The sequence below is a fragment of the Oncorhynchus tshawytscha genome, linkage group LG03, assembly GCF_018296145.1.
Source record: "Oncorhynchus tshawytscha isolate Ot180627B linkage group LG03, Otsh_v2.0, whole genome shotgun sequence".
NCBI classification, from domain to species: domain Eukaryota; kingdom Metazoa; phylum Chordata; class Actinopteri; order Salmoniformes; family Salmonidae; genus Oncorhynchus; species Oncorhynchus tshawytscha.
This window is the reverse complement of record NC_056431.1, coordinates 51,881,016-51,900,367: the sequence shown is the minus strand read 5'-3', so window position 1 is coordinate 51,900,367 and position 19,352 is coordinate 51,881,016. Positions and strand designations below refer to the sequence as shown.

The 19,352-nt window shown below is 43.7% G+C and overlaps 1 protein-coding gene across 1 annotated transcript in view; it reads right to left on the bottom strand.

Moving 5' to 3' along the window:
* LOC112238651 overlaps nt 1-6,746 on the bottom strand; it is a 48,888-nt gene extending 42,142 nt beyond the window's left edge. The window contains exon 1 of the mRNA XM_024407208.2: nt 6,452-6,746. The gene's annotated coding sequence lies outside the window, so the exon portion shown is untranslated. The remainder of the gene's footprint in view (nt 1-6,451) is intronic.
* Nucleotides 6,747-19,352: the final 12,606 nt, after the last annotated feature.

The following is a 19,352-nucleotide window of genomic DNA, read 5'->3' as shown; positions in this document are numbered from 1 at the left end:
GGGATCACACAGCTAACTGTGACAACCAACATAGAGAGAGGAGAGGAAAGGGGGGAGAGGAGAGATCAAAGCAGGGGAGTGGTGGGCTCCCTGGGTCTCCTAGTCTCCCTAAGCCAAGGCCAGGCTAGTAATGGGCTTACATGCGGGAGGAGGGGAGAGAAGGAGGGGATGAGGAGAGGTCAGGGGAGGTGATTTGGGATAAAAGGGGAGGAGAGTCATTGATCAGCTGTCATCTGTTTGCCGAGGAGCTAAACACCATCTCTCTCTCTCTCTCTCTCTCTCGAAAGGTTGCTGGATCGTATCCCCAAGCTGGCAAGTTGAAAATCTGTCATTCTGCCCCTGAGCAAGGCTATCCCACTGTTCCCTGGGCACCGAAGACGTGGATGTCGATTATGGCAGCCCCCCGCACCTCTCTGATTCAGGGTTAAATGCGGAAGACACATTTCAGTTGAAGGCATTCAGATGTACAACTGAATGGGTATCCCCAACCCCGTCTCTTTTAAGCCTTTCAAACCAAGACGTTTTTCAGTTTTTCTGCATTTTGTTACGTTACAGCCTTATTCTAAAATGTATTAAATAAAAATATTTCCTCATTAATCTAAACACAATACCCCATATTGACAAAGCGAAAAACTGGTTTTTAGACATTTTTACAAATATAGAAAAAGGTACATAAGTATTCAGACACTTTGCTATGAGACTCGAAATTGAGCTCAGGTGCATCCTGTTTCCGTTAATCATCTTTGAGATGTTTCTACAACTTGATTGGAGTCCACCTGTAGTAAAATCAATTGATTGGACATGATTGGGAAAGGCACACAACTGTCTATATACAGTGTTTTGGTTTCGGTTGAGGCAAAGATCTGGGGAAGTGTACTAAAACATTTCTGCAGCATCGAAGGTCCCCAAGAACACACTGGCCTACATCATTCTTAAATGGAAGACATTTTGAAACACCAAGACTCTTCCTGGAGCTGGCCGCCCGGGCCAAACTGAGCAATCAGGGGGATAAGGGCCTTGGTCAGGCAGGTGACCAAGAACCCGATGGTCACTCTGACAGAGCTCCAGAGTTCCTCTGTGGAGATGGTAGAACCTTCCAGAAGGACAACGATCTCTGCAGCACTCCACCAATCAGGCCTTTATGGTAGAGTGGCCAGACTGACCCACTCCTCACATGACAGCCCGCTTGGGGTTTGCCAAAAGGCACTTACAGACTCTCAGACCATGATAAACAAGATTCTATGGTCTGATGAAACCAAGGTTGAAATTTTTGGCCTGAATGCCAAGCGTCACGTCTGGAGGAATCCTGGCACCATCCCAACGGTGAAGCATGGTGGCGGCAGCATCATGCTGTGGGGATGTTTTTCAGTGGCAGGGACTGGGAGACTAGTTAGGATTGAGGGAAAGACGAACAGAGCAAAGAACAGAGAGATCCTTGATGAAAACATGCTCCAGGGTCCTCAGGCTGGGGTGAAGATTCACCTTCCAACAGGACAATGACCCTAAACACACAGCCAAGACAACGCAGGAGTGGCTTCCTGACAAATTTCTGAATGTCCTTGATTGGCCCAGCCAGAACCCGATCGAACATCTCTGGAGAGACCTGAAAATAGATGTGCAGCGACACTGCCCATCCAACCTGACAGAGCTTGAGAGGATCTGCAGAGAGGAATGAGAGAAACTCCCCAAATACAGGTGTGCCAAGCTTCCAGCATCATGCCCAATAAGACTCGAGGCTGTAATCACTGCCAAAGGTGCTTCAACAAAGTACTGAGTAAAGGGTCTGAATACTTATGTAAATGTGATATTTCAGTTTTTTATGTTTTATACATTTGCAAAAAAAAATGTAAAACATGTTTTCGCTTTGTCACTATGGGGTATTCTGTGTAGATTGATTAGGGGAAAAAAATATTTCATCAATTTTAGAATAAGGCTGTAATGTAACAAAATGTGGAAAAAGTGATAGGGTCGGAAAACTTTCTGAAAACACTGTACATTTATGCACAAATATTTATATAATAACTATCATTACGAAGTAAACTTGGAGTCACGTGATGACATGTTGTGTGGTCCTCCCACTACGACTTGTCCAGAAAGCAGTTTATTACAGATGAAGTAAGTTAAGTTTCAATAGCAGAGTAGGCACACTCACTACATGATGCCATTTTCTTGTGAGAAAACCATCAGTAGAGTTAAAAATGCAATGGAAACCCACTACATTTTTTACATTTTTATTCAGTACATGGGAATTCAACCGCAAAAGTTATTTTTATATGCACTATGTCATAACGCACAGCCTTTTATCCACAACAAGTCCATTTGATGGAAGAAACACGAGTGGGGAAATATGCATATTGTTTTTATGCTGATTTTTGAATAGTCACATGAAAATCTGTTGCCAATTGGATGGAAACCGAGCTTGTGATCCAAACATTTTGCCAGAATGTTATTTAGCTTAACAAGTGGATTATTTTGCTCTTCACTCAGTCGTTTAGTATCCTAGGCCTCCTCCCAACCAAAACCTGTGACTTTACTTAATCAATCAATGTGATTTTGTTTAACTGAATCTCTGTCTGTATAGGCTACTTGGTTCATGGGTTTCTGGCTGGGCAAATAAGTGGAAGGGTGGTATAGCGCATCTATTAATTTGCTCATCTATCAATGATCAGAAACATTTAGCATGCAATACTGTAGCCTAAATCAAGTGAAGGCCTATTATTATTGCGCGTATAGGCAACTGCAAAAGCCCGCGGTGGTTGTGAAACATGAACACGAGACGGTGAAGAAAGGCCTGCTCGTAATGCAAGACCAACCCCAGCTCCCTAACAAAGCGGAAAGGAAGGAAAAATATGAAATGTGGATTCAAAAAAAGCATGGGCTTTTTTTATATGACAGTGGTTCCACCTGTTGCCATGACGCAAGTTGTGTGAGAAAAATATTATTTGTATTATATTCTGTATATTTCATTATATTCTTAGCCTACTATTAAATAGCCTGTATGTGTGTTGACTGTGATCCTATGTGTATTGTATGTTTAATGAACAAAGTAAGTATTGATTTCATGTGCATGGCGCAGCCATTTAGCATATAGGCTGCACAGACCAGTAACACAATCACATTCAAAATATGCAATTCTATTCTTTGGAAAATATATTTTATTTGTCTTATAATGTTTCTTAGGACCTGCCTAAAATAAATGAATAATGGATTTCTTTGTGATGGTGTATTTAGATTTTTGGAAATTATTATTTAACTAGGCAGGTCAGTTAAGAACAAATTCTTATTTACAACGACGGCTGCCAATCACCCTATGGGACTCCCAATCACGGCCGGATGTGATACAGCCTGAATTCAAACCAGGGACTGTAGTGACGCCTCTTACACTGAGATGCAGTGCCACTTGGGAGAACAATGGATTATTCAATGGATGTATCTACTCCCAATCCTAAACGTGCCAGCATGTGCACGGGAGATATAAAAGACTTACACTAGCAAGAATGTGGTAAATTGGATTGTATGAATTGGGCTCTAAAAAACATTGGCAGATTATTATTATTTTTTTCAGGCAACATACTGTAAAGTCTGTCTGTAAAGGGTATAAGTCTCTCTCTCTCCTCTCTCTCTTTCAGTCCCTTTCTTTCTCTCTCACTCATGCTGGTGTGATGAACACATAGCTGTCTATCACTCCTCACAGCTCTACAATCACTATCATTCAGACAGACCCAGCACAGCAGAGCACAGTAGGGATATGGAGCTGCTGTCATATCTGGGTTGCAGGGAGACAGACAGTCACACTATGTGCCAGTTCAGAGCCACATAAAGTCCTACACAACCTGCTGTACTGTTTAGGAATGAAATTTGGCAGCCTGAACTGTCTACTACTATTTTAATTCAACTGAGCCAAAAATAGCAGTACAGTATTTTTACCTGGGAGCTGTGACAACTTCTCATCCTGGAAGCATGTTCAGCATTAGTGTGTCTGATTTATTCAATTGTAGCTAACGCCAGAGGGGTTTCCATTATAATTGAATAAAAACATAATATGCCAACTGAAAAATCAACCTTTTTAGCAGGTAGCACGAGTGCCATTTTTGCTTTTACAGTGAGAGTAGTGAGTGGGGGAGCCATATTCTGTGAATGACCCTAGGATATCCTCTAGTTAGTAGTCTTGACTGGTGGCAATCAAAATGATTACCCCCCATCTGAACCTGGTTGGTCCCGAACCCTTTACACAACCTACATTTTCTTCGCTCTGACGGAAACTGTACAAACCTGGAAATATTTTCTAATTTCCTGGGAGTTGACTCTCCCCTCTATTTTTTACCCTCACTCCCCATCTCATCTTCTCCATCTATCTCTACCTCTCTCCTACTTTCTCTCTATCTCTACTGCTCTCTCGCTCCCCTCTCTTTCTCTCTCTCTCTCTTGCTCCCAGTCTCTCTCCTTCTCTCTCCTGCTCTCTATCTCTCTTTCAGCAGATGAAATATTCAGGGGAGCCGGCATGCTGTGCTGTTTCCACCCACATGACTGGTAGCTGACACCTAACGCTTCTGACTGCTGCTGCTCTGCTACCTCCTCTCCTCTCCTCTCCTCTCCTCTCCTCTCCTCTCCTCCTCTCCTCTCCTCTCCTCTCCTCTCCTCTCCTCTCCTCTCCCTCCTCTCCTCTCCTCTCCTCTCCTCTCCTCTCCCTCTCTCCTACCCTCTCCCCTCCTCTCCTCTCCCCTCCTCTCCTCTGGCTGCTCCCTACTCCCTGGTCGTCCTGGTGCGACTGAGGTCAGAAGACAGAGCCAGTCAATATCTGCATCCCAAATGGCACCCTATTCCCCTATGTAGTGCACTACTTTTGACCAGCGCCCATAGACACAACATTGTCTCTGCTGCAGGCTGCAGCCCAGACCAGATGAGACCATGATACGATCCAGTGCACAGGAACACACCATCGATCCTCCCATCGAGCTTGCCCAATTCATCTGGTGGGAGGCCGGGTGACTAATCCCAATCCATGTGGGCCAGACAGAAATGGAGCGAGATGAGAGATTACATACAGTATAATGGAATAACAGACCAGCCCTCCAGTGTTATGACCATAAACATAGAATTACTAGAATGGAAAATGTCCCTCAGACCACAGGAATTTGACTCCTGGGTACACTGAACGACTGGTAATTCTATTGCTATGTCTATGGTTATGACCCTGGGCCCTGCCTCTGCCTTGCTCCGCTACAACCTAAGCATCACAGGGTCAGTGACTGCAAAGTTCCTTCTCACGACACACAAGTCTAGAGTTGGGCCGATAAATGATTCAATCAAATATTGTGATATTTGACATTGACGATATATCGTGATGTGCAGGACTATACTCTATTTGAACTTCAAAAATAAAAAAAACTGTGCAGTTTTATCTGCTAGGCTGTATCAATATGTTTAAAAAGAAGTCTAAATGAATTAACAAAGCCTTAGTTTTTCAGTATACTAAGATTATTTAATAAGAATGCAACTATAATACCGTAAATAAGCTGTCTAGAATGATCTGGTCATTAACAGCGCAAAACGATTATATCGAATATCAGGATATTTGGAGTACCAAATATTGCCCAACCCTTCACCGGTCATGTGACAGGGGTGTTGGATGAAGATCCTCATATTCAGCATTTTTCTGCTCACCGGAGTGGAAGGACATGAAAACACACACGCACACATGTACACACACCCCACACACACACACACACACACACACACACACACACACACACACACACACACACACACACGCACACACACACACACACACACACACACACACACAGGGCTAAAGGCTGACATCTGATGTCTGTTCGGAATAGGCAAACATGTAAATCGGGTTTGTCTCCAGTCCTGTCAGAAGTGTGTACAGTACAGAACACAGAGGTTGCACTGTGTTACACGCAGAGCAGACAATTCACCATGTGTCATCCGAGGAGTTTCCTATTCAATGTTACTTGATGAATAATTGATTTAAAGTATCTCTCAAATACATACAGCCTTAAAAACACAACACCTTGCAAGATATGCTTTCCCTAAGCTATGCTTACTATAGCCATTCAGAATGAAATCAAAATGTGCACTTCACGCCAACAATAACACTCTGGATATTCTACATAGCTGCATGTTCGTACAGCCCCTACAGACCATCAACAGCCTACTGATGCAGAAGTCTGACTGTCTCACATTCAGATTGCTCACAAAAAAGTATATATATTTTTTACTACATAATGAGTACACACAATCATTCCTCAAATCATTAACCATGACAGAGTTTTCAGCTAAATGCCCTTTCACAAAATGCCCATTTATCAGCAACAACTGTCATCAGTTTTCTCTCCAGTCCTTTTCCCATGAAAGAGAAAAATACTACACAACAAAATTGTAAACATGCATAAAACATGAGAGACATGACGCTATGCCGACCCACCTTTGTTGTAAGTGCGTGTAGCCGTCCCTATGAGCTCAGTTTAGTACAGCAGGTAGGCAGACACCCTCTCCTCTGCTCTCTCCTCTAGCAGCGTATGTGTATGTGTGTGTGAATACTCCAGCCCTCTCTCTGCCTGGCTATTGTCACAGGCAAGGGAAGGGAGCCCTACTGAGCATGCTCCAACTGAACAACCCTCCCCGTCGGCATGGGAACCGGGAAGCGGGGCAGGCAGCAGCCCTGTTCAAGTGCCGAGGTGCTTTCTACTCAATCTCTTTATCCTCTCTGTTACTCCTCTCTCTCTATCTGTCTAACTCTCTTTCTCTCGGTTTCTCTCCGAAACACACGTCCAACTCACTGGGGGGGCTAATGGGGTACTTCCTCTTCTCCCGTGTGCACACATTCTCTCTCTCTCTGTCTGTCTGTCTGTCTGTCTGTCTGTCTGTCTGTCTGTCTGTCTGTCTGTCTGTCTGTCTGTCTGTCTGTCTGTCTGTCTGTCTGTCTGTCTGTCTGTCTGTCTGTCTGTCTGCCTGCCTGCCTGCCTGCCTGCCTGGCTGTGTCTGTCTGTCTGTCTCTGTCTCTCTCTCACACACAAACACACATGCCTGCCCACACACAATAAGACAGGGGCGCTGTGTCATGGTCCTTTAATTCTGCTATTCATTCTCCTTAATTAATCACACAGCCTGACAGTGATGTAACAAGGACCTGACTTATAAAGTAGCATCTCACATGCCCCGCCCATCTGAGGATGTGTATTTTTCAGCAATCTATTTCCTGTGTTTGAGAGGTGCAATATCCACTTGTCATTTAAATCTCGCTGGATTGATTGCTTTCATTTTACTCCTGCGACTCTTTCATACTCTTGCTTGCGCCTGTCGTTTTTTCCTGTTAATGTTACGACTGCGGAAATATTTGTAATGACCTGTCAAACACTTTAAACAGTACACTGACCTGTCAAACACTTTAAACAGTACACTGACCTGTCAAACACTTTAAACAGTACACTGACCTGTCAAACACTTTAAACAGTACACTGACCTGTCAAACACTTTAAACAGTACACTGACCTGTCAAACACTTTAAACAGTACACTGACCTGTCAAACACTTTAAACAGTACACTGACCTGTCAAACACTTTAAACAGTACACTGACCTGTCAAACACTTTAAACAGTACACTGACCTGTCAAACACTTTAAACAGTACACTGACCTGTCAAACACTTTAAACAGTACACTGACCTGTCAAACACTTTAAACAGTACACTGACCTGTCAAACACTTTAAACAGTACACTGACCTGTCAAACACTTTAAACAGTACACTGACCTGTCAAACACTTTAAACAGTACACTGACCTGTCAAACACTTTAAACAGTACACTGACCTGTCAAACACTTTAAACAGTACACTGACCTGTCAAACACTTTAAACAGTACACTGACCTGTCAAACACTTTAAACAGTACACTGACCTGTCAAACAATGTAAAGTATGTATAGATGGGTGCAATCTAGACCCAAGCTTGTTCATTTTTAATCCGAGAGTATCCTACTATTGACACACTTGTTGAATTATGCAACAGAACGTGACAACAACAGTATTGACAGCGCAGGTGAATGCAGGTAAGCCTAGACACAGCAAGCATTCATTTATTCATATACATAAGTACACCCAGTGTGTTTAAGAAAATTAGGCACATAAAAAATATGTTTAAAAAAAATTGTGTGGGGGGTGGGATTTTACCCTCTTTTCCAACCCAATTTCGTGATATCCAATTGTGATCCAATTATGATCTTGTCTCATCGCTGCAACTCCCCAACGGGCTCGGGAGTGCGAAGGTCGAGTCATGCGTCCTCCGAAACATGACCCGCCAAACCGTGCTTCTTAACCCCTGCCTGCTTAAGCCGGAAGCCAGCCGCACCAATGTGTCAGAGGAGACACCCTTCAACTGATGACCAAAGTCTGCCTGCAGGCGCATGGCCCACCACAAACCCTCCCCTAACCCGGACGACACTGGGCCAATTGTGCGCCACCCTATGGGACTCCGGTTACGGCCGGTTGTGACACAGCCTGTGACCCTGGTCTGTAAATTTCTTTATTTTAACACAAAATGTATATATGAATGAATTCTAAGAAAAGGAAAGTAATATTTTACAATAAATTGAATACATGAATTTCCACCATAATCTCTGAAATCCATGAATTATTTGTCAAAGCAAGTAAAATATTTATGTACTATAATTCAGTCAAGATCTGATTGATTTTCAAAATTCTAAAAGTTTGGAGTATCTTCATCCATTGTCAAACTGTTGCATTTATTAGAATTGTTTTGAAAATATTTTAACAATTTTGATGACTGTTGCTAAATAAAAGCTGCCCATTCATTCACAATGTGTCCTGAATAGCACTAATCTGTCCCATTAACCAAAATGGAATTAAATTAATCTAAACAAATGAATGTAATAAATAGCATTTATTATATAAATTACATGGACATCTGTTCTGAAATAAATTATTATCTTAATAATACAAATATGACATTGGTAAAGTTAGAACTGATCAAATACATGCCCTCCAGCAGAGGTTTTTCTCCTAATTTGACATATGGGTGCTCCCAGGAATTGAACCTACAATCCTGCCATTGCAAATGCCATGCCTCTACCCACTGAGCCACAGATGACCAATGTTATGTACTAGAATTCATCTCATATGTCCAGAAGGGATAAATTCACTGCTATTTTCAGATGAAAATATACAAAATCAAGATCAAAATGCATTCTGTTGCATTGCATTCCCAGGGGTCAGTGTCAGCTCACTGAGGGTATTTAGCCTGCAGGTTGCTCTAGTAATTACTCTGTGATGATGCTTGGTATTTACAGCCTATTACAGTTACAGGGCATATGGACCACAGGGATAATCCTCCAGCAGCTATGACCCAAGCACCCGCCCTGTTTCCTATGGGAACAACAGCTCCCAGAGCCTGCAGTGAAACTGAACAGCAAAAGACAGCAGCCATAAGGTCAAATGGGTGATAGCCAGGGGGTGGGGGACTGTGTGTGTGTGTGTGTGTGTGTGTGTGTGTGTGTGTTCGGGGTACCACAACACCCTTGCCTACCAGTCAATGACAATCTCCAGATGTAGGACCTTCATTTGAGCCAGTTTGTTACAGCAGGAATATAATCCTGCAGCAACAGGAAATGTGAAATATATGTGGATTATAATTAATAGACATGTTCTGTAGGCGTTGATCAATTTTTTGTTAGGGCAAATCAAATTTGACATTTTAAAGTGGAAATTACAAACTTTAGAAGCCTTTTAAAACCTCAAATACACTACAAGTTTGCATTTTCCAATTCTCAGCAACAAAAAAGCATCTCTACTGAACTAGCCCTGTTCAATACCATCGGACCTTTTTAAAACACCAATTACTCTGCTTCCTTGTTTTGGTTTGGTCTCTCAGTAATACATTAGTGATGTAGAAAGGAGAAGCCTTGGCTTCAGCCTCCAGCCTCCAGCCTATCCATTATCAGCACTCAACACAGCTACAGGGTCAGGCCAGCCTCTATCTCCCCAAGGGGTGCTGCATACACAAAATACTCCCTCCTCTGTCTGCGCGCACACACACACACACACGCACACACACACGCACGCACACACACACACACACACACACACACACACACACACACACACACACACACACACACACACACACACACACACACACACACACACACGCACGCACACACACACACACACACACAAATAATGCAGAACTGTTCAAATGCTTCAATGGTGTAACGGCTTATGGCTCGGGCGAGGTCACAGGTCAGGGGATCGATGGTGGCATGGAGGAGGAGGAGAGGGATTATGTATTGCAAATAATCACCTGAGATTCATACTATCAAACACCACTTAACACAACCAACCATCAGCACACAGTGGTCCCACACCTCAAAGTGTATTGCCTGAAAAATGATTCACAGTGAACATTTGCATAGCCAACACAGTGTAAAAGCCTGACATTGAAAAATGTGTATAAAATGCCTATTGATCTGCCCACTAAATTCAAACACATCACTGTACATGACACTAAAGGAGAAAGGTTGGCAGGGCGACATGCCCGTTTGTGGCCTTCAGCTTTGGGGTGAGAAAGATTTATCTTCTCTGGTCTGGCTGGCTGTCTGTCTGGCCGGTTAGCTGGCTGGCTGACTGCCCGTATGGCTAGTTAGGTGGCTGGTTAGGTGGCTGGCTGTCTGACTGTCTGTATGGCTGGTTAGGTGGCTGGCTGGCTGGCTAGCTGGGTGGCTGAATGTGGTCTCTTGGCTGAGTCCAGGGACGTTGCGTCCGCTGCCTCACTCCGCCCGACCCGGCCCGGCCAGCGACTCAGAGATGTATAATTTATGAGGGCTCCACCACCGGACTCAATAATGCATGGGGCCTTGAGTCACTGACAGTCTTTTATGGAGGGAGGGATAGAGAGAGAGAGAGAGAGAGAGAGAAAGAGACAGAGAGAGAGAGAGAGAGAGAGAGAGAGAGAGGAAGAGAGTGAGTGAGTGTGCAAGAAAGAAAGAAAATAACTGTGTGACGCTGTCACTTTCTTTAGGGATACTCCATTTAGTGTGGTTCATGACTCAGAGAGTGAAGGAGGGACTGGCACAGTGTGAGAACAATACTGAATTATGGGTGGCCCATCTCTTTCTCAGGTGGATGACGTCAGCAGCCCATGATGCTGTGAGAATGCAGCATGGAAAAAGGGATTTCCCCCCAACACAATACCAATGAGCACATCAGGAAATACATTCATTCCCCCACACACACAGGATATAAGAGTCTCCTTAAGACCACCACCGTCTATAAATGTTTTCCGTACTACAGAGAGGAAGAGGAACCATTTTACGGGCACTGTGTTTACAGTCACATTGTGTAAATTAACAGAGCATCCCTTCCGCTGCATTCTGCTACCTTCAGGACCACACAATGGCTACTTGTGTGATACCCCCTAGAGAGGAACAATGCATTGTTTGTAGCCTCGCTGAAGCTGAATGTTTGTTTACTGAGGGGGATACCTAAATACAGGACCACCGGACGTCGTAAAAAATGTCCTCTACTGATTTGTTTTGTGGAGAAGGACATGGATAACAGGGGCTTGGTGCTGGCAACCGCTAGAGTATTTTATGATCAGTCAATTAGAGAGAGAGACAATCGATTGAGTGATGAACAGACACAATACACAATGAACACAGTGACACACATAGATTAAAAACAGGACAGGCTCATACATTTCTATAGTCACATTATTGGTTGTGCTCTTCAAATGATCTATTGACACAGGTCAATATAAGAATAAAGGCTAGGTTAGGTTAGCGTTTTCCATTTTACTCTTACTGCGGGTGATGATGGCTTTCACTAACAACACCACACAATTTACTAGGAGGGAGGGACATGCCATCCATTGCATAGAGCCACAGACAGTAATGTAACCTATATCCCCTGGCAACATGGTGGCTCTAGTGGTCATACTGTAGCTCTCTGGCTTAATCCCAAATGACACCCTATTCCCTATAGGGCCCTGGTCAAAAGTAGTGCACCATGTAGGGAATAGGGTGGCATTTGGGACACAACCTCTGAGTCTGTCTGTACATAATGTGACTCTCTGGCTCCCTGCATACTGTAGCTACAGCAGATCCCTAGCACGGCCAGGTCTGGGGTCCTGATTAAATGTTATGCATGTCGAGGGAGCATGCTAACACAATCACGCTGCTAGCAACAGCAGCAGAGTACATCAAATCAGCAACTCTCCTGATGGGAACCCATGAAATCCAATTTCCCTATCTATCCATCGTCTCTATCTCTCTGCAGTACACTGTCTGGGAATATGATCCCGCTAAAGGAAGCATTCATGGCTTACCTTTCACTACACTAGTAATCAGTAGCTGGCTGATACCACAGTCAGGTAATACCACTGCTGTAAGGTAATTATAGGCTAGTGGCTAGGCTAGTGGCTACCAGTGGCTTATATCTGAATACAAATACATATCCTCTGGTGGCTAGAAGCACTGTTATTACTACGACTAGCAATACTGAAAATAACCAGACCTGACAATCTCTACAGGGAAATTACATGGTATGGTTAATTCTTCCTACAGGGCACAATATTATGATTGAGTTTCACTCATCTGCAAATTGGCTAACAATTACATTGGGAAGCCTAATCAACTGTCTCACCAGATATATATTAAATACTGGCCCCAAGCCACTGATTATGTCTAGGAATGGAATGGTGCATCTGTGCGTGTATGTGTGTGTGTGTGTGTGTGTGTGTGGTGTGTGTGGTGTGTGTGTGTTCGCGTGTGTGCGTGTGTCCATGCATCTGCCTCAGTAACAAGTCATACACACAGAGGTGAAGCAGCCTTTGAATTGGCGATACTGATGACAAACGGCCAATGGAATCATCCATGGATCATCCTCTCACAGCCAGGAGGAGCTTAGCCCCTCATACCCAGACGAGGGTCGTCACATCACAACCAGATCGATATTGTTCCATCCTCACCCATAAGGAGTTTCACTGCACAGCAAATAGACCTGGCTGGTTACTCTCTGAGTAATCAATCCAAATCACTCATCCTTAAGGACCCACTGACCCATGTGTGTGTGTGTTGAGGGGGTGGAACTCAAACCAACTCAGTAATCATTATGGTAATAGTAAGGAAGCACCATCAATATTAGCACAACAAAGTCAGGGGAGCCTTGAGAAGTCCTTTCATCACAGATCCCGCCACCGAGATGGGATTATTATGATGCAGAATTTTCAGTGTGTTCAAGGATCCTAAGTGATATTGTGCTGGGCTGACAACGGTTTGATGAAGGCGACGGGCAAGGATGAGTCCATTACAGACACTGCAGGGTTTTTTCTGCATAGAAAAGTCTTGGACGTCTTGGACGAAAAGTCTTCTACGTTTTATCTTGGTCCGCCTAAGCCGGGATGGTAAAAAGTTTTCAGTGTAACCTTAAACTGCTAAAACCATATTTAAAACTGTACAATTTTCTCTGTGCCTCATCACAAAATGTGTATAATTGCAGGAAATTAGATGTAAAACAGCATCATTCTGTCTCTGCGGCCAAGAGGAGGACATCTAAAAGTTCTGGTTGCCAACCGTGCCATTGGCCACGCCCACTCCCTGCCACGCCCTCCACCTAAGCCGCATTTTAATCCAGAAAAAATCCTGCACTGTGGTCCATGTCCATCCTATTACTTTTGAAACCATAATCTCAGCCCTAAATGATGTGTCATACTAAAGAGGACAAGTATCATTGATGACTTGATCATACATCTCTAGCATCCTGCTTCTAGAACTCAACACAGAACACTCAGTACTACAGTAAAAAACCCTCAAGGACACACATGGATGTTTACTAGGAAATGCACCTGAGAAAAAAAGGCCATTCCTGAGAAACAGATCTTGACTACTGAAAACCAACAATGTATTCCAACTCAGACAGCTCAAACTAAGAGCCGCATCCATGAGGGTAGAAGCCGCTATGAACTGAATAAAAACCATGATTGTTTTAAAAGTGATGTTAATATACAGAAACAATACAACACCATTAGACAAATATTTCTTTGTTACGGCAGGGAGAGCTTACAGGCAGGCAGTACATTATCACATAATTATAGACACATTAAAGACACACACAGACACACTGGAGAGCTTCATGCTTACAGCCTTTACCTCTATCGATTTTGCAGGCGTTAGGCACATCTTTCGTATGTCGGAAGGAGAGGGGACATTCGCCCATATCTTGCTCCTCATTCTAGCATTTCTTGATGTCTTCTTTTTTAACATTTTTTTTATTTTACCCTGTTTTCTCCCCAATTTCACGGTATCCAATTGTTTTAGTAGCTGCTATCTTGTCTCATCGCTACAACTCCCGTACGGGCTCGGGAGAGACGAAGGTTGAAAGTCATGCGTCCTCCGATACACAACCCAACCAAGCCGCACTGCTTCTTAACACAGCGCGCATCCAACCCGGAGCCAGTCGGGTGTGTCAGAGGAAACACCGTACACCCGGCAACCTTGGTTAGCGCGCACTTCGCCCGGCCCGCCACAGGAGTCGCTGGTGCGCGATGAGACAAGGACATCCCTACCGGCCAACCCCTCCCTAACCCGGGCGACGCTAGGCCAATTGTGCGTTGCCCCATGGACCTCCCGGTCGCAGCCGGTTACGACAGAGCCTGGGCGCGAACCCAGAGTCTCTGATGGCACAGCTGGTGCTGTACAGCGCCCTTAACCACTGCGCCACCCGGGAGCATTTCTTGATGTCTTCTATTAACATTTATGGACCCAGAACTTAATCGAGCAGCTGACCAATTATGTGAGACTTTAGTTCTGGGTTAACCGAGATTAGTCTGTCAGAACAGCCGTTTGATTATACTGCTTAACCAGTCCCTGAAAATTATCATATGCAGTGAGTTGCAACTATCAAGGGATGCTATTAAACCAGACAAAGCCTTAGAATTCTTTAATCAAAATGCTTCTCTTATCATTGGGAGGGATGTTGACCGACTGAGACTGACCCTTTTACCTAAACACAGTCAGTGGAGATTCAGAACCAGAAGCATGACGATTCAGCTCGTTTGAGGATAATCCTCCCAACTCAACAACAAATAGACAGAGTCTGAAACCTGGCCTAAATCTCAATAGTTCTCCTGTTGTACTGGGAGCCAACAATGTATTCCTTTGCCGTGAAACGTATTCCGTTGCTTGTAGGTTACACACTGCCTGCCTTCAACCGTGCAGGTAAATAAGATTTTCTGCATGCCTTTACAGTCATTACTATTCCACATCTGTGTGCTGATTGCTCTCTCGGCATGCTTACATGCATATCCCTCTGTGAGGAATAACCTTTCGGAGCCATTTAGAAATTGTGGAGATAATCTACAACAGTTGAAAAATATGGAGTTTCGGCATGAAATAACAATAGCTCTTTGTATGAGATTGTTTTCTTTGTTCTTTCCTCTAAAATGTGCTTAAGGCCAAACCTTAAACCACTCAGTCATAATGGTACAGTCAATGGTGGCTAGCAGCTAATTCCACCAGAGGAGCTGATGGGAATTCCTGGTGAGCTACTGTCCTAAAATAAGAGAGTGCTGTGGACTGCAACTGCTGTTATGTGGCTGGCTGTAGTCTGTAGGCTGGGTCTTGTGTGCTAGGATGCTAGCACGGGCACCCCACAGAGAAGAGTGATCAGTCATTATCTTTCAGCCTTCCAGCCACTCAACCACAGCCAGTCCATAGACAGGGAGAAGGACCAGCCAGCCAGCCAGGCAGGCAGGGCTGGGGTGGGGGGGGATAAGAGGGCTGAGGCACAGGGGTGGGAAAGAGCACAGCTGGAGCCTCTCTATATATTTACTCATGGCTGGTCCAATGATGTGTGCACACAGAGAGAGCACACAGGAGGAGCTTTTACCAAGCAGAAAGCTGTGAACTGTGATATGTCTGCCTTTTAGCACAAGGGGGACTTTCATTATGACAGAACAGCTATAGGCTACCACAAGTATCGCAAAATAGGTACAGGCCTAAACCCATAGATTTCATCCACCTTGAATGTTCTTTAAGAAACAAAGAAAATAGCTAAATCATGCATTGAACAAGCACAACAGCTAATCTCAGGTTTATTAATGGGAGATAATTAATGGGAGGTAATATTTTAGCAGTGACTCAGTCAAACACCAACAATGAGTGCTATGGGTCATATTTTCCCGCTGGTCTGCAAGCTATCTTACTAATAGTGTTATAAATGCAAACAGGTCCTAGCACTGTATGCTAGGTTGAATCTTGTGGAGAAAAGGTATTGACATCATTTCAAAGGCTGTCAGTGGACCAGGGGCATCATGTGATGACAAAATAAGCTATAGCATGTGCATGGGAATGCCATAGTGGAATTCCGATGGACGGTGAAACAACATACAACATGACAGGTAACTATACTGAACAAAAATATAAGCGCAACATGCAACAATTTCAATGATTTTACTGAGTTACAGTTCATTTAAGGAAATCCGTCAACTTCACATGACTGGGCAGGGGTGCAGCCATGGGTGGAGCCAGGCCCAGCCAATCAGAATGTTTTCCCCACAAAACGGCTTTATTACAGACAGAACTACTCAGTGTCATCAGCTGTTCGGGTGGCTAGCTCAGGCGATCCTGCTGGTAAATGTACATTTTTATTTCATTTTACCTTTATTTAACTAGGCAAGTCAGTTAAGAACAAATCATTTTTTACAATGATGGCCTACCCTGGCCAAACCCTCCACTAACCCGGATGACGCTGGGCCAATTGTGCACTGTCCTATGGGACTCCAGATCACAGCCGGTTGTGATACAGCTGGGATCAAACCTGAGTCTGTAGTGACGCCTCTAGCACTGCGATGCAGTGCCTTAGACCGCTGCACCACTCTGCCCCCCAGAAGAAGCTGGATATGGAGATCCTGGGCTGTAAAGAAATGTGTGTACAACATTTGAGTGAAATAAGCTTTTTGTGCGTTTGGAACATTTCCGGGATCTTTTATTTCAGCTCATGAAACATGGGACCAACACTTAAATGTTGCGTTTATATTTTTCGTTCATTATAGTTCATACATACCAGTAGTCAAAGGCCCATTCCCATTTCAAGAGGTTTAACCCCCAACTAATCTCAGCAATCCAGAACCAAATTAGACTCTAAGCCCCAACAGACAGGCCTGGTATGTTTTGTTTGACACAGCAGAACATGGGTAGTACAGTAAGTGCAGGGGTATTAGCATGTTATTTAGTGGTGACTGACTGGTGACCTTGCTGCTTTCCTCTTTGACTAAGTGCCATTTATTTTCTACTTGGTTTTTTATTCTCCTTGTTCACGGATGGAAACCCTGACAACTGATGACAGCTGAAAACAAGGCTTATGCGTGTGTGAGTGTGCGTGAGGGCGTGCCTGTGTGTGTGTGTGTGTGCATGTGTGTTAATGAACCATTTCACTATCCTAAACAGCTATAGATCAGCGTGCAGTGAGTCATTAGTGGTGTGTTGTTGCCCCAGCTGTATAGTCTTTAAATACCCCAGTGATGGTAATTATTGTCTCTCCACAACAGCCATGTGTGTGTGTGTTTGTGTGTGCTCTGCTGTGCCCTCTGCACCACTGCCCCGGGCCTGCCTAGCCTGATGCGCTTTTGTTGATTGTCTGTCTGGGAGGGGGATCCTCCTCTGCCTTTATCTCTCTCTCTCTCTCTCTCTCTCTTTCATCCCCCTCTCCCTCTCATCTCCCTTTCCTTCTCTCTCTTTCTCTCTCTCTCTCTTCATGCAGCTGTGACTGATGTTTTAACAAGACACAATAGGATCTGTTTAGCCACAAGCCAGGAAAAAAGGTTGCTCCTAGGTCCCTGGGGAAGAGGTTACTGTCGTGGAGGGGGGGCAGAGGGCGGGGGTGCCCTCTAAAATGAACAGGCTTTCTGCAGTCGTTATTTACCTGGCTGACACTATCAAATTGCCATTGTATTGTTCTGTTTTTCCATTAGAACCTTGACCTGTAACCAATCAATTATAGCAATAGTGAATTTGGAAAGAGTGGGACATCATATAAACTGGGACAGCTTAATCCTGACACGTTTTTATCTTGGTTTGACAAGAGAAAATCAAAACTATTGTTACTAAGCCCTCGCAGAGAAACCACATGATTAAAATCACAACACTTCATTGATGTGACATCATAGAGGGGGCAGAGCAAGCTTCAAACAGGAAGCTCACCACACAAAGCACACGGTAAGATCAGTGACATAGCTTTTTTCTGTTTTGATGTTAAAGTTCTAAAACTTTCATAAATAATGCTTTCATAAATACCCTATTGTGATGTAAATGTGCATACTATGTACTGATGCATTAAAATACATATAAGTTGCCAATATTATGTTTAAATTTTGTAATAAATAAAAAACATTGTTGTCTCGCTTTACCAACCATTGCTCGCTAAAGTAGGAAGGTATGGAGTAGGTAAAGTGGGACAGTCTTATATAGGCTTTTCCAATGGAGGAAAGAGATCCAGTTTACTTTAGCGACCACCTGTACAGTACATAGGTTAGGCAGGGGTCAAGTTCTTCAAGTCCTAAATCCTTTACATTTTTTATTGTAGCACTTTTTGCATTCCTGTCTTCTGTAACCTCTTCAGGGATCTATCCAGCATATTAGTCCATTTCTGAAATCCTAAGATGTTTCCTAATCACACAAATTGAAGTTGTCACTGGGGTACAATTAGTACTTTAATAATAGTGTCCCAGTTTATCTAACCTACTGTCCCAGTCTACCAAATGCAAACTAAACATATGGTTTTGACAAATAGTTGTGTCATACCTCCTGTGAATACAATGTCAACATGTTTTGTTGTTCTTTTTTTGTGATTAGGAAACATCTTGAGGATTTCAGAAATGTATCATGTGTTGGACTAATATGTTGGATAAATGTCAAAAGAGGTTACAGAAGACAGGAATGCAAAAAGTGTCCCACTTATTCCGAATTCACACTATGAGGCAGCCATATCGAGGGAGTTTGATAGTGGAGATTGAGTCATTTAATCAGTTTGTCATTTTCCACATTCTTTTTACATTAGAGAGATAATGGTGCTCTTGAAAGAAGGCAGCATTCCTCTGATCAAGGGCAAGTGCCAAGCAACTGATTTGATGTCAGTGCTTTCAAGGCGCAGGGGGGTACACGGTAGACCCTCCCCTCCATCAGTCCAATCAGAGCTACCTGAGCTGCTGCCCTGGGAAGGAGGGACACTGACCATCTCCAAATAAGATACACATGAAGCAATATTTATGGCGCCCAATGATTTTCATCCAAGTATAAAAATATAATGTCTCCCGTCTGT